This window comes from Nomascus leucogenys, chromosome 8 (genome assembly GCF_006542625.1).
Source record: "Nomascus leucogenys isolate Asia chromosome 8, Asia_NLE_v1, whole genome shotgun sequence".
Lineage (NCBI taxonomy): Eukaryota > Metazoa > Chordata > Mammalia > Primates > Hylobatidae > Nomascus > Nomascus leucogenys.
The window spans coordinates 68,862,318-68,877,821 of NC_044388.1; the positions used below are offsets into that span (position 1 = coordinate 68,862,318).

The 15,504-nt window shown below is 41.2% G+C and overlaps 1 protein-coding gene and 1 non-coding gene across 3 annotated transcripts in view; one reads left to right on the forward strand and one right to left on the reverse strand.

The window, feature by feature from the left end:
- The window catches only part of E2F3 (E2F transcription factor 3), a 91,962-nt gene that overhangs the window by 38,608 nt on the left and 37,850 nt on the right, over positions 1-15,504 (forward strand). The gene's annotated exons all lie outside the window — the stretch shown is intronic.
- On the reverse strand, positions 12,210-12,314 carry LOC115836452. Its single transcript, XR_004031535.1, has one exon. It is a non-coding gene; the product is annotated as a U6 spliceosomal RNA (small nuclear RNA).

Sequence of the window (15,504 nt, forward strand, 5' to 3'; positions counted from 1 at the left end):
ATATTTTGCCACAGGTACATGACTTCCAAAGAAATCATAACAATAGTTATCGAAAAAAATTAAAATAATTTAGTAATGTCCACGTCGTCCTACTTTAAACACTCTTCCAGAATGTTCCAAAGGAACAAATGGCTGCGGTGACTTTTAACTTTAGCCCCAGCCTACTTCCAGCTAAGGCAGTTCTCACTGCAGGTATATGTATTCATTGGTCCAAAGAAAGAGAGAGGAAAACTTGGCTCCCGAGTATTATAAGAGTGAATGATTCACGATTCTGTACATGGGAGTCTTGGCTCCTTCTCTGTCTCTCAGGCTTCTTGGTAGGAAGTCAATGATACCAGTAGAAAAAGGCTGTTTTTCTGACTTAGGATTTGGTCTGCTCTCTGCAACCCACTAGAGAAACTGAAGTTTTCTTTCCATAATGATCTGAAGTGTTGATAGTTACCATCTCCGTGAAAGCTCATTAAAAATGACTTATTTTCCTTTGGAAGGAGAGGTCACATGCTGGAGCTAGCAGTGGAATATCAGGACCAAGGATCATAAGCCTCCTGCTGTAACTCTGGTTTCCAGATTTATTTGAGCCTACTTCTGCCAGAAGTAAATTTAGTGGGCATCTTGAATGGAGAAATGAACAGATGGTCAAGGAGAGGGAAGAGGGTCAGGAGTAGGGGTGGGAAGACCCCAAAATCCAGTGAAAAGAGTCAGGGCTAGGGGTGGGAAGCCCCAATATCCAGTGTGGCAGATAAGGGGTGAGGGCATCCGAAACACACAGTTTACTATTTTAACCATTTTTAGGTGTATGATTCAGTAGCATTGGCTACAATTACAATGTTATGCAGCCATCATCCATGTCCAGATTTTTTTCACCATCTCTAACAGAAAATCTACCACTGAACAATAACTCCCCTCCCATCCCTCTAGTCCCTGGTAAGCTCTGTTCTACTTTCTGTGTGTATGAACTTGACTACTCTAGATACCTCATATAAGTGGAATCATAAAATATTTATCCTTCTGTATCTGCCTTATTTCACTTAGCACAATGTCTTCAAGTTTCATTCATATTGTAGCATGTATCAGAATCTCATTCTTTTTATCTCTGAATAATATTCCATGGTATGTATAAGGCCCCATTTTGTTTATCTTTTCATTCATCAATGGACGTTTGAGTTGTTTTCGTCTCTTGGCTGTCGTGAATAATGATGCAATGAACATGGATGTATGAGAGTATCTTCTGTTTGAGTCCCCTTTTAAAATTCCTTTGGGTATATATCCAGAAGTAGAATTGCTGGTCATATGGTAATTCTGTGTTTAACTTGTGTTTTTGTTTTTGTTTTTTTGAGATGGAATCTTGCTCTATTGCCCAGGCTGGAGTGTAGTGGCATGACCTTGGCTCACTACAACCTCCACTTCCCGGGTTCAAGCGATTCTCCTGCCTCAACCTCCTAAGTAGCTGAGATCACGCCTGGGTAATTTTTCTTTTTTTCTTTTTTTTTTTTAGTAGAGACGGGGTTTCTCCGTGTTGGCCAGGCTGGTCTCGAACTCTTTACCTCAAGTCATCCACCCACCTTGGCCTCCCAAAGTGCTGGGATTATAGGCATGAGCCACCGCTCCCGGCCATATGTTTAACTTTTTGAGGAACTATCAAACTGTTTTCCACAGTGGGTGCCCCATCTTACAATCCTACTAGCCATGCACAAGGGGATTGAGGCGGATCCTTGCTTTGACCCATCTGCATGTCACCCAACTTTTTTTTTTGCTAACCAGCAATTTGCTCACCAGGCCTCATCCTCATTCATCACTGGGTCTCCTTTTGCTGTTTGCTGAGTCTGCCTGCCCCTTGGTGTTGGCTTTGGCTGGAGAAAGGAGCCTATTTGTTTTGCTACTGACCTGGTTGGACATGCATGCCAGCCTGTTTATGAGGTGCTTTCTCTGGCTGAGGGAGTCAGGGGGCTGTGCGACTGTATTCTTTAGTGTAAAGGTGAGCCAACACAGCGAAGTGTGCTCGCCCTGCCTCCTCCGAAACAATCTGCCTTTGAGTCTTTTCATTCTCCTGGTAACCGTCTTCCTAATAGCTGTGGCTTCATCTAAATGAAAAATTTATCTTGTGCTGCTTACCCAAAGGAGAGGCTCCTCACATGTCAGATGTTATTTCACCAATTATCTCAGTAACTTCTGTACTTTTTATTCTTGAAAGCGAAGTTGAGAATGATGCAGGTTTCCACAACATGCAGTGTTTCATGCATTTTTATCCTTACGTAGTTATAAGAAACAAAGCAACATTTAGAATTATTTGAAGTACTTTTAACGCCCTCAATTTGATATGTTGTATGTATATTTATATCTGGACACAATTCTTTTCATTGGTCAGTATAGACAAAGCATTTAGAGGACAGTGAAGTTTCTCCAGTAAACATGTTTAAAGATATCTGAGGCCGGGTGAGGTGGCTCATGCCTGTAATCCCAGCACTTTGGGAGGCCGAGGCAGGTGGATCACCTGAGGTCAGGAGTTGGAGACCAGGCTGGAAAACATGGTGAAACCCTGTCTCTACTAAAAATAGAAAAATTGGCCGGGCATGATGGCAGGCGCCTGTAATCGCAGCTATGCGGGAGACTGAGGCAGGAGAATCACTTGAACCCAGGAGGCAGAGGCTGCAGTGAGCCAAGATTGCACCATTGCACTCCAGCCTGGGCGACAAGAGCAAACTGTCTCAAAAAAAAAAAAAAAAAAAAAAAATCTCAAATCTATTTTTTAAACTTAACCTTTGAAACATTTGTGTAACGCAGGTGGCTCACGGGCACCACCATCTTCTTTTGGCATATAAGGAAACAAGCCTGTCTGTCAACACAGAAAGCTCAAGAATTGCTGTGGGGTGCAGTGGCAGTAGCAGGGACAATAGGGATGCAGGGGCCCCGCCTTCGTGTCTGTGGACCAGCCCTTCTCAGAGTCCATGGCTACCCCTCTTGGCTCCATTCTTTTTCTCTTCATGGAATTATTCTGTGGGGTCTGCATATAGTGATTCTGCATTCCAACATCTAACTTCCCTGTGCCTTCCTATTTGCAAAAGACAGTTTCTTGACCTGAAATCCCCAGTTTGGGATTATTAATAACATTTTTTTGTAACCTGTAGTGCTTCAGATACTGTCTCAGCCTTTGTGAATTCTCGTGGCATTATTGCCTTATAGAAATTACTTGACAGGCCAGATGCAGTGGCTCATACCCATAATCCCAGTGCTTTGGGAGGCTGAGGTAGGCTGATCGGTTGAGCCCAGGAGTTGAAGATCAGCCTGGGCAACGTAGCCAGACCCCCATCTCTTCAAAAAAATTTAACAGGGCATGGTGGCACACACCTGTAGTCTCAGTTACTCGGGAGAGCGAGAACCCATCTCTGAAAAGAGCAATGCTAGGGGTAAGAAAGTCTATCTTTTTTTTTTTTTAAATCTGGTATTCCCATTCTGCCCCCCAATTTATCTTCACCCCTTTCAAGGTGAGTGCTTTGTGATGGCCCTAACATTTATTTAGTCTAAACAAAAGAAAAATTATTTGAGAGTTAATTGTGTGTGTCTGTACTGCATGTCTTCCGTCAAATTAAAAGTTAACTATTGCATTTTATTTATTTTACCTTAATTTCATATCAGGTACCTTCATACTTTTTAGCTTTTAAAATGACAGAGGCTGGGCTCAGTGTCTCACTCCTGTAATCCCAGCACCTTGAGAGGCTGAGGTGGGAGGATTAATGAAGCCCAAGGGTTCAAGACCAGTCTGGGCAACATAGTGAAACAGGTCTCTAGAAAAAAAATTAGCCAGGCATGGTAGTGTGCGCCCATGTTCCCAGCTACTTGGAAGGCTGAACCCAGGAAGCAGAGGCTGCAGTGACGTATGTTTGTGCCTCTACACTCTAGCCTGGGCAGCAGAGCGAGACCTTGCCTTGAAAAATAAAAATAAAATAAAATAATAGAATGCTCTTCCCAGCTAGATTGTAAGGTTTTTATATGTTAGTGTCCCCGTGGTATATTGTATGTTGTAGGTAAACACCTCTATTTATTATATGTTGTGGTGTTTTTAGGCAATGAGATTTTTAATATTAGCTACTCATGATCCACAACAATTTCAGTCTTTATGAAATAAACTTCATTCGAATCTTTGAATTCCATTTTTAAGTGCACCTACAGTTGACACCTTAGACAAATGAAAGGTTTGTCTACTTCTTAGTTCATTCCTACAGAAAACAAAAACATCTAGCATCTGATATGATCCCTCGTGGGCCCTCGAGAAATACTAGTGTTTTTTAGAAAGTCTACTTGTGGGTCTGTTTCTCTTTAGTCCATTGTGTCTGCCTGCCTTGTTATTGCTGTGTCTAGAAGAAAATGAAGAAAATTAGCATGGCTCCTTTCCTTGCTGTTTTGTACAACTTTTGTGTCCTCACCCAGAAGCAAGATCCTTGGAAATGAAATGCTATGTCAAAAACCAGACCAAAAAAAACACAACAACAACAGAAAACACATTTTCATAACTATTCGATTCAAGATTTTGTTGCTAGATCTTGGAAAATGTTGTATGTCAACTCAAAGGTCTTGGGAAGTCCCCCTGAGTCATGAATGGGTGTGGTAGGACTGGGATGTGGACCTCTGGGCATTGCTTCTGATGATAACTTCTCCTAGGGCAGCAGTCATGCTGGGGACAGCCGTTTTGTCTGTTTATCCCTAGGCCTTGCACTGTCCCTGTCATATAATAGATGCTCAATACATGTCTTTTGAACTGAACTGCATTGGCCTGGCCGTGGCTTGAGCGCTTGGACCAATAACACCCTAAGTATCAAGTTCCTCCTCAGTCGGGCTGGAGAGTTGAGAGCAGGTCATGGTGAGTTGGTCTTTTTGTGTAAGAATCCCTAGTGGCAGCAGCACCTTGTACTTAAAAATGGAATACTACCAACATCATCTTCCTTCCCAGGATAACAAGGCATTGAGAAAATTAGAATGTGTATATTTTCTCCCCTTTTCTTTTTTTTTTGAGATGGATTCTCACTCTGTCCCCCAGCTGGAGTACAGCGGCACAGCGTCAGCTCACTGCAACCTCTGCCTCCCGGGTTCAAACGATTCTCCTGCCTCAGCCTCCCGAGTAGCGGGATTACAGGACCGTGCCACCATGCCCAGCTAATTTTTGTATTTTTAGTAGAGACGGGGTTTCACCATGTTGGCCAGGCTGGTCTTGAACTCCTGACCTCATGAGCCGCTGCGCCCAGCCTCTCCATTTTCTAAGACATGCATTTTTTTCATTTGTGCATATGTATCTTAGCATTGATTCCCCCCTCTACATTTATTTATAAAAAAGTGGTACATCTTGTAATCAGTAGCTTCTTAGAACTGAGGAATTCGTTTTCTCATCACTCTGAAAGGCAGTTTATTACAGTACAGTAAGTCTTCACTCCATAGGTTCTTGGAAATTGCAATTTTAAATGAATGAGGTATAATGAAACCAATTTGATCATAGGCTAATTGATATAAATAAGACTTAAGTTCCTTCCAAAATACGTACAATGTTAAACACTGAACTAAAGGTAAGCTATACATACATTTAAGAAAGATTAATTTAAAAACAAGTAAGATGATTATTTCATCAGTTATTCCACCTCAGGGTTTCTGGTGGATGGAGCCTGTCCCAGCAGCTCAGGGTGGAAGGCAGGGCACGAGCCCTGGACAGGATGCCATCCCATCACAGGGCACATTCGTACACAGCCAAAGTCACTCAGACTGGGACAGTGTAGACAAGCCACTTCACCTCATGTGCACAGCTTTAGGGTGTGGGAGGAAACCTGAGGACCCAGAGAAAACCCACACAGATGTGGGGAAAACGTGGAAACTCCACAGATAGTGGCCATGGCCAAGAATCCTTTTTTTGTCCTCATCAATGTTATAACAAAATGACATTGAATGAAATGTTATTCAAGGACCTGGTTATTAGACGGGTTGGAGTCTCTGCTTTGCCACTTTCTAGCTGACTTTAAGTTTCTCATCTGACTTAAAAGTCCAGGGGAGATGAAATGATATTGTTTAGCACAGCAGCCTGACTTATAGTAGAGCATCAGTACATATTACCTATAGTTGTTTTCATGAAACTATTTCACCAGAAGTTTAGGGATTTATCCTTAAAGGCATTAGGAGTGCCTACGCGGCACATGAGGGCATTGTTTTGTATCATACCACAAGTAGCACTTAAGGTTGGAATCATTGCTGACCCCAGTGTAAAATGCCTCTTTCTGGACAAGAAAATGGAAAGTGAAATTTGCAATTCACCCCCTGTGGTATTTATTTATTTATTTGTTTAGAGAGAGTCTTGCTTGTGTCACCCAGACTGGAGCTGGAGTGCAGTGGCGCAATCTTGGCTCCCTGCAACCTCTGCCTCCCAGGTTCAAGTGATTCTCCTGCCTCAGCCTCCCCAGTAGCTGGGACTACTACAGGCATGCGCTACCACACCTAGCTAATTTTTGTATTTTTAGTAGAGACAGGGTTTCACCATGTTGGCCAGGCTGGTCTCAACTCCTGGGCTCCAGTGATCCGCCTGTGTCGGCCTCTGAAAGTGCCAGGATTACAGGCGTGAGCAACCGCGCCCGGCCCTCTGTGTTTTTGATGGGATGGATGGTTCAACATTTAGAGGGAACCTAAAAAGTTAAAAGTAAAAGCAAATAAGTCTTAATAACAAAAAGCAACTTCATGCAATGTCACTGTTTTACTGCATCTTAATAAAGAAATGTGGCCACCTTAGACCCAGAATATAATCAATTTTTAATTGTCTTTCTTGGATAATATCAGGATAGAGTGTAGTAAGTTAGGTTGACGTATTAGCTTGCGTCTTGTCAGGGAAAATAGGTAGATCCTCTGAACACAGAGGAAGGAGGGACCTCCACGTTGTCCTGCTTAGTGTCATACTGAAGAAGAGTATGACCAGCCAGTGCTGGGCGTTCTGCAGCTTGGGACAGATGTTGGGGGGAAGGGCACTGCCCTTCTTGTGAGCTTTCTTGCCCAAGGGACAAATGAGCTAAGCAGTACTACGTTATTAGTGGGGTGTGTGTGTGTGTGTGTGTGTGTGTGTGTGTGTGTGTATGAGAGAGAGAGAAAGAGAAAGAGAACAGAGCCCGTAAGTCTTGCCATTTTGCTTTATCAGACAACCCGTCCCCACCCCTCAGCATAGGAATGTGGTCTTAACCCCAAGCCACTGCTTTTTCTGCTTGCACCTCTAAACTTGAGCAGGTCTCGGGGGCAGTTCACCAGTGCACGAGACTACACTACTCACAGCAATCTTTTTTTTTTTTTTTAACAGTGATTTGCACTGATCTAGCCTCCAAGGGGTAAGGGCCAAGATGAAGCAGAGAATTTATTTTTATATTATGTCATCTGGTGCAGAGACTGCTACATAATCAGGAATCAAAAATCTAAGGGAATAGGCTGTGAAGTCATTTTGTCCATGAGTTGTGTTACAACACATTCATTCATTGTATACAATCACCAACAGTCATTGCCATAATTTATTCTTGGCAGTAAATTGGGTTTTCTAGCGACAGAGTAAGCCATCAGAATTAAGCAACCAGGAGCTCCAGTTCATGTGTGCTGGAAAAGATGTTTGTGAGACTTCAGGTACCACTGCCTCATATTAAAGGTGAGCAAGTGGAGGCCCAGAGAGGGCAGGTGACTTGCCCAAGGTCACACAGTGGGTTAGGGCCATATCAAGGTCTAGAACATTGGTAATCCATCACATCCTGTCCTTAAGCCTTTCTGCCCCACTTCCTGTTGACACAATGGGCAGGATTTTAAACTCCAGTTTCATTCCTGGGGATTGATATAAAAGGTTTTTCACTTGTCCAATCCCATTTTCCCTGTCCAGGCAGATGACAGGTAGTAATTTCAGGAACTGAGCAAGGGATGGTGAAAGCTAGATTGTAGTGGGCTCTTTTTGGTTTGGTTGTTATGAGTGCTCTCAATGCAAAGCTTAGAAACCTCTCCAGAGAAATAATAATCAGCTCTCCAAGGAGTGCTCTTGCAGACTAGCATGCTGCCTTGCTTGCTGGTGTATATCTTCCTGTAAATTCCTGGTATCCAGTGTCCATACAGGAGAAATTGGCTGACTTGTTTTCTTGCTCTGTTGTATGACAGACAATCAGAAATGTAACTGGTGCCTTGTCATGTGCCCAGAGTAAGTTAAATGTGCTTGCCTTTAATATGTATACACACACACACACACACACACACACACAGCAGTTAGAACATAGGTGTTTTTAAAATATGATTTTTTTAGGGAATATGTAAAAACTGGCATCTCTGCAGATAGACATATAGGTACTGAAAAACCTTGGTTAATATGTCTTGTTTGTATACTCCATGTGGTGTATTTTACACAGTATCTAAAGGTGTTGCCTGATTTTGAATTAGTTAAAAGACAGGTTTGAGACGTGGGAGAAGAGTATGTTGTATTTCTTGTCTGATCTGAGGAATTTTATATTCCTGAAGTCTATAATTAGGTGCTTGTGTTGATTGTTTATTGAAACAAAGCTGAAGGTGGGGGTGAGGGGAGTGCCACATAGTGGAAAACACTCTATGGCAAACATCTGAGCTTTACTTAAAAGCATGGGCTGCAAAGAAATGTAAATTCATTGGCTTAATTGGAAGAGAGTATTTATAGAACTTGAATGATCCAGTAAAACTAAAAGCCTGGCTTCTTTCATCTTCAGAGACCAGCCTTAGTAAGTGCTGTTCTGGAAATCCCTTGCCTGCAAAGTGGACTTTGCCATCCAATTTCTGGCCTCCTGGCAGTCAGTCACTTTGACCTAACCCTATTGTTTGACTCATTTACTACGTACTTTCCTGTTTTGGCTTAGGGTTGTACTGAAAACGTACATGTAAAGAAAAAAATGTCCATGTACACTGAAGTTTTCTGATTTTTTTATATAGCTCCATAATTTGATTTCAATAACTATTATAAAGAAACTTTTATAAGAAGATACAATTTGAAAATCTTGCTGTCCAGCCTGTTCCCATCTACCCTGCCCGCCTACTACACCTTTTATAGTTCACCATATCCATTAGGTTCTCGAAAATTCTTCCACTGTTTATGCAAATCTTTAAATTTTTAAATACTTTTATTTTCCTTCTTAGAAAAGGTGACAACTAGATGCTATTCTGCACCTTGTTTTTACATGGAATCATATACCTTAATGAGCTTTTCAGGTCAGTACATATAGAGCTGCCTCATACTTTTTGGAGCTATGCAGTATTCCACCATATGCATGTCTCGTAGTTATTTAAATCAGTCTCCTGAATACACTCTTTGATTCTTTCAATCTTCTGCTATTAGGAAGTTGCAGTGATTAACCTTGTGTATCACTTCATACATGTGCAGGTGTATCTGTAGGGTAGTTTCCTATAAGGGGATTGGGATTTGGGCCAGCAGATATGTGCATATGTATTTGTGATTGTGTGGCTAGCCCCCCCTTTTTTTAACTTTTATTTTAAGTTTAGGGGTACATCTGCAGGTTTGTTATATAGGGAAACTCATGTCATGAAGGTTTGTTGTACAGATTATTTCATCACACAGGTATTAAGCCTAGTACCCATTAGTTATTTTTCCTGATCCTCTCCCTCCTCCCACTCTCCACCTTCTCTGGTAGGCCCCAGTGTCTGTTCCCCTTTATGTGTCCATATGTTCTTATAATTTAGCTCCCACTTATAAGTGAGAACATGCAGTATATGGTTTTCTGTTCCTGTGTTAGTTTGCTTAGGATAATGGCCTCCAGCTCCATCCATGTCCCTGCAAAGGACACAATCTCATTATTTTTATGGCTGCATAGTATTCCAAGGTGTATATGTACCTCATTTTCATTATCCAGTCTATCATTGGTGGGCATTTAGGTTGATTCCATGTCTTTGCTATTGTGAATAGTGCTGCAGTGAACATACGTGTGTATGAGTCTTCATAATAGAACAATTTATATTCCTTTGAGTATATACCCAGAAATATGAATGCTGGGTTGAACGGTATTTCTGGTAGTTTTTTTGGTCCTAGAGAAATCGCCACACTGCTTTCCATAATGGTTGAACTAATTTATACTTCTACCAACAATGTATAAGCCTTTTTCTTGGCAACCTCACCAGCATCTATTGTTTTTTGATTGTTTGGTAATAGACATTCTGTCTGGTGTGAGATGGTATCTCATTGTGGTTTTGATTTGCATTTTTCTAATGATCAGTGACATTGAGCTTTTTTTCATATGCTTATTGGCTGCATCACATGTGTGTCTTTTGAAAAGTGTCTGCTCATGTCCTTTGTCCACATTTTAATGGGGCTGTTTGTTTTTTTCTTGCAAATTTGTTTAAGTTTCTTATCGATGCTGGATATTAGACCTTTGTCAGAGGCATAGTTTGCAAAAATTTTCTCCCATTCTATATGTTGTCTGTTTACTCTGTTGAGAGTTTCTTTCGCTGTGCAGAAGCTCTTTAGTTTAATTAGATCCCATTTGTCCATTTTTGCTTTTGTTCCAATTGCTTTTGGTGTCTTCGTCATGAAATCTTTGCCTGTTCCTGTTTTCAGAATGGTATTGCCTCGGTTGTCTTCCCAGGTTTTTATAAAAGTTTTGGATTTTACACTTACCTTTAATCCATCTTGAGTTGATTTTTGTATATGGTATAAGGAAAGAGTCCACTTTCAATCCTCTGCATATGGCCAGCCAGTTATCCCAGCACCATTTATTGAATAAGTAGTTCTTTCCCCACTGCTTAATTTTCGTCAGGTTTGTCGAAGATCATATGGTCGTAGGCGTGGGCTCTCATTCTGTTCCATTGGTCTATGTATCTGTTTTTGTACCAGTACTATGCTGTTTTGGTTACTGTGGCCCTATAGTATAGTTTGAAGTCAGGTAGCATAATGCCTCCAGCTTTGTTCTTTTTGCTTAGGATTGCCTTTGCTATTCAGGCTCTTTTTTGGTTCCATATGAATTTTAAGATAGTGTTTTCTAGTTCTGTGAAGAATGTTGTTGGTAGTTTGATAGGAATAACATTGAATGTGTAAATTGCTTGTTTTCCCATTTGTTTGTGTCATCTCTGATTTCTTTGAGCAGTGTTTTTAATTCTTGTTGTAGAGATCTTTCTAGTGTATTCCTTTCTAGTGCCATTCTTTTTGTGGCAATTGTGAATGGGATTATGTTCCTGATTTGGCTCTTGGCTTAACTGTTGGTATATGGGAATGCTAGTGATTTTTGTATGTTGCTTTTGTATCCTGAAACTTCGCTGAATTTATGTATCAGCTTAAGGAGCTTTTGGGTGAGACTGGGGTTTTCTAGATATAGAATCATGTTGTCTGCAAACAGAGGGTAGTTTGACTTCCTTTCTTTTTATTTGGAGGCACTTTATTTCTTTATCTTGACTGATTGCTCTGGCCAGGGCTTCCAATATTATGTTGAATAGGAGTGGTGAGAGAGGGCATCCTTGTCTTTTGCCAGTTTTCAAGGGGAATGCTTCCAGCTTTTGCCCATTCAGTATTATGTTGGCTGTGGATTTGACATTGGTGGCTCTTAATATTTTGAGGTATGTTCATTCAATATGTAGTTTATTGAGAATTTTTAACATGAAGCAGTGTTGAATTTTATTGAAAGCCTTTTCAGCATCTATTGAGATAATCATGTGTTTTTTGTCTTTAGTTGTTTATGTGATGAATCACATTTATTGCTTTGCCTGTGTTGAACCAACCTTGCATCCCAAGGATAAAGCCTACTTGATCATGATGGGTAAGCTTTTTGATGTGCTAGTGGGTTTGGTTTGCCAGTATTTTATTGAGGATTTTTGCATAGATCTTCATCAAGGATATTGGCCTTGCTTTTTCATTGTGTCTCTGCCAGGTTTCGGTATAAGGAGGATGCTAGCCTCATAGAATGAGCTAGGGAAGAATCCCTCCTCCTCAAGTTTTTGGGCTAGTTACAGTGGGAATGGTACCAGCTCTTTGTACGTCTGGTAGAATTTGGATTTGGCTGTAAATCTGTCTGGTCCTGGGCTTTTCTTGGTTGGTAGGCTATTTAATGCTGATTCAATTTCGGAGTTCATTATTGGTCTCTTCAGGGATTCTGTTTCTTTCTGGTTCACTCTTGGGAGGGTGTTTGTGTCCAAGAATTTACCCATTTCTTCTAGATTTTATAGTTCCTGTCACTTGCCCTTTCAGTGGACTATTTTTGTTTTTTTAAATGGAATGCTTCACAAATATGCCCCTTCCTTGCACAGGGGCCATGCTAATTTTCTCTGTATTTTTCCGGTTTTCATATATGTGCTGCTGAAGCGAGCACCCTAAGTACTGTTTGATTTTTGCACTCCTGCCAACTTAATGAGGGCTGCACCAATAGAGTGGGTTATCAAACTTTTGGATTTTTGCCAGTCTCATTTGTAAAATATACTATATCGATATGGTTTAGATTTGCATACCCTTTTTTAAAAAGCAAAAGGCTGGACATCTTTTCAAGATGTTTAAAGGCCATTTGTTGGCCGGGTGCGGTGGCTCACACCTGTAATCCCAGCACTTTGGGAGGCTGAGGAGGGTGGATCATGAGGTCAGGAGATCCAGACCATCCTGGCCAACCAACATGGTGAAACCCTGTCTCTACTGAAAATACAAAAAAATTAGCTGGGTGTGGTGGCACACACCTGTAGTCCCAGCTACTCAGGAGGCTGAGGCAGGAGAATCGCTTGAACCCGGGAGGCAGAGGTTGCAGTGAGCCGAGATCACACCACTGTACTCCAGCCTGGCGACAGAGTGAGACTCCATCTCAAAAAAAAGAAGCCATTTGTTTTTCTTGTTTCTTTCTTTTTGCTTGTTTGTGTTTGTTTGTTTTGCAAACTGTACTTCATTCCTGTACGTGATTTACTCTTCTGATGGATTCTTGCTCTTTTTCTTGTTGATTTGTAAGGGCTCTTTATATAATAGGGAGGTTAGCTCTAAGTCTGTGATATGATCTTCAAATTTTTCTTGGTTTATCATTTCCTTTAGTATTTGTGGGGTTTTTTGTCTTATACAGAATTTTCCATTCTTTCTTTTATGGCTTCTGGATTTCAAGTCACAGAAAGCATTTCCACCAACCCCTTCCACACATACATGTATAAGAATTGACCCATATTTTCTTGCAGAATTTCTATGCTATTACTTTTTTTACATTTAAATATTTGCTCCATTTGAGGTTTATCCTGATATTCTGTTAAGTATGGATTCAAGTTTTTTGTTTTTGTTTTTGTTTTGGAAATAGGCTCTCACTCTGTTGCCCAGACTGGAGTGCAGTGGCACAGTGACAGCTCACTGCAGCCTCGACCTCCCGTGCTCAGGTGATTCTCTTGCCTCAGCCTCCTGAGCAGCTGGGACCACAGGTGCACACCACCATGCCTGGCAAATTTTATTATTTGTGGAGACGAGGTCTCGCTATATTGTCCAGGCTGGTCTCTAACTCCTGGGCTCAGATGATCCTACCTCAGCCTCCCAAAGTGCTGAGATTATAGGCAGAAGCAATCGTGCCTGACTCAACTTTATTTTTTGTAGATGGCTACCCAATTTCCCTAACCACTTAGTCAAAATGCCCACCTTTCCTAAATGAAATATTTTGTAAATGAAAAATGCCCACTATTCCCTTGTAAAACAAGAAACCATGGGTCACCATTTTTTGGAAAGAATGTTTCAGTTCTCTTTTTAACTCAAGACAGCTCTTCCACTTTGTCCTCCAAGGATAATATTTACTCCAGAGTGAATGAATGAGGTTAACAACCCACCTGCTTGTTTCTCCCTAGTGGAATGTTAACATTTTGCCTCTTGGCACAATTCTCAAGATTTATCTTAAGACCCTATCTCCTTTCACTCAAAGTATTTGTCTCTTTATCACAAAGCCTGAAGAAACATTTCTTATTACTCAAGGACCATGCCTTTTATGAGCCCTAAGAACAGGAGTTATCAAAGTGTGGTCTTCCCCAGACCAGCAGTCTCAACATCAGCTGAGAATTGTCAGAAATGCAAATTGCCATCCTTGACCTACAGAATCAGAGACCCTGTGTGGACAAGCCCAACAATCTGAATTTAACAAGCCTGTCAGGTGATTCTGAGCATGCTCAAGATTGAGACCCATGACCTTAGAGGTAATATTTAATTTCATAATGGCAGTTTACAACCCTATAGCACTACCTTGTAGGCAGATGGGTTTGGTCCTAATCTTCTTGACATGTAAAAATGTAGACTCGCAGCAGGAAGTGACAGTATCTGTTCTTTAAAGGTGGTATTCTTAGAGTAGGAAACTTCTCTGAGTTTTTTCCAGGAGTCACAAAGATATCTCACTAGGACTGCTAGTGCTTTGGACTAGAACACCTTACATCCAGAATCTTGCCACTGGGTCAGTGCTTCCCTTTGTCATATAATAAAAAACCAGCAAAACTGGTTTCTATAATATGCTAAGGCGTTTTGTAGCATTGAAGACTTGTCTTACCCCCACAAAAGCATCATTGTTCCTTCTCATCCCTTGCCCCTCTGCCTTTAAAATTAATTTGATACCAGAATAGCAAATACTTCTGATGACTGTTAGCCACGCCATAATGGTGCTTGTATTTGGCAGGTTAAGGCAGAGTTCCCATACCTCTGAGCCTAATTGCCAGCCAGGGTTCAGCTCAGAGCAGTAGTTCTAAAGCTTTCCTGGACATTAGACTCCACTGGATAGCTTTTGAAAATTCAACTACCCAGGCCAAATCCATGTAACTAATTCTATATCTCAGGGGTGGAGCCCAGGGATCAGGATTTTTTTTTTATTACCCAGTTGATCACAATGTGTATCGAAGTTAGTTTAAGAACCAAGGACATGCACATTTGTTTTAAAGTAGTTTTGGTTATGATAATAAGAATTATAAGAGGGACCAAATATCAAATGCAAGAAAATGGTCCCGAATGCCAATACAATCAGAATAAGAAATGCATAAATAGCGAATTGCATGAAGCTGAAATCAACTCCTTTTTGGATGGCTTTCTTGTCTTTTGAAGAACACATGTTGTAGTATGTGTTTCTCTCCATATCCTGTGTGTTTCATTGTAATGGTCTTGCTGATTGACTTTGTTGGCTGCAAGCAAAGTGATAAAATGCCAGTGGATGCCTGTGCCAGGGAGGTCAGGACTGGACTTTCCCACTTGGCTCTGTTTTGATGCATTTAGCAGACTGATTCCAACCCTCTTTGGAGACTCTGACCTACAAAAGCGTCTGTTATCTTTGAGAGCTCCAGGGAAAGCTATGGACCTTTCTAGATCTTTTCCCACCTTTTGGCCCATCGGATATTGCCTTGTCCACAGCAGCACTTGACAATTCGTCATAGAAGTCTATGGTTTTATTTATTGACCCTGCTGTACAATTTTCCCTGTAGCGAGTCATAGTTGGCTTAAGAGAGAGTCGAAGATTAAGTACAAAATTTTCTAAACATCCTGTTTTCCCTCAAGACAGGGCACTGTTCTTAATAAAGTGAACA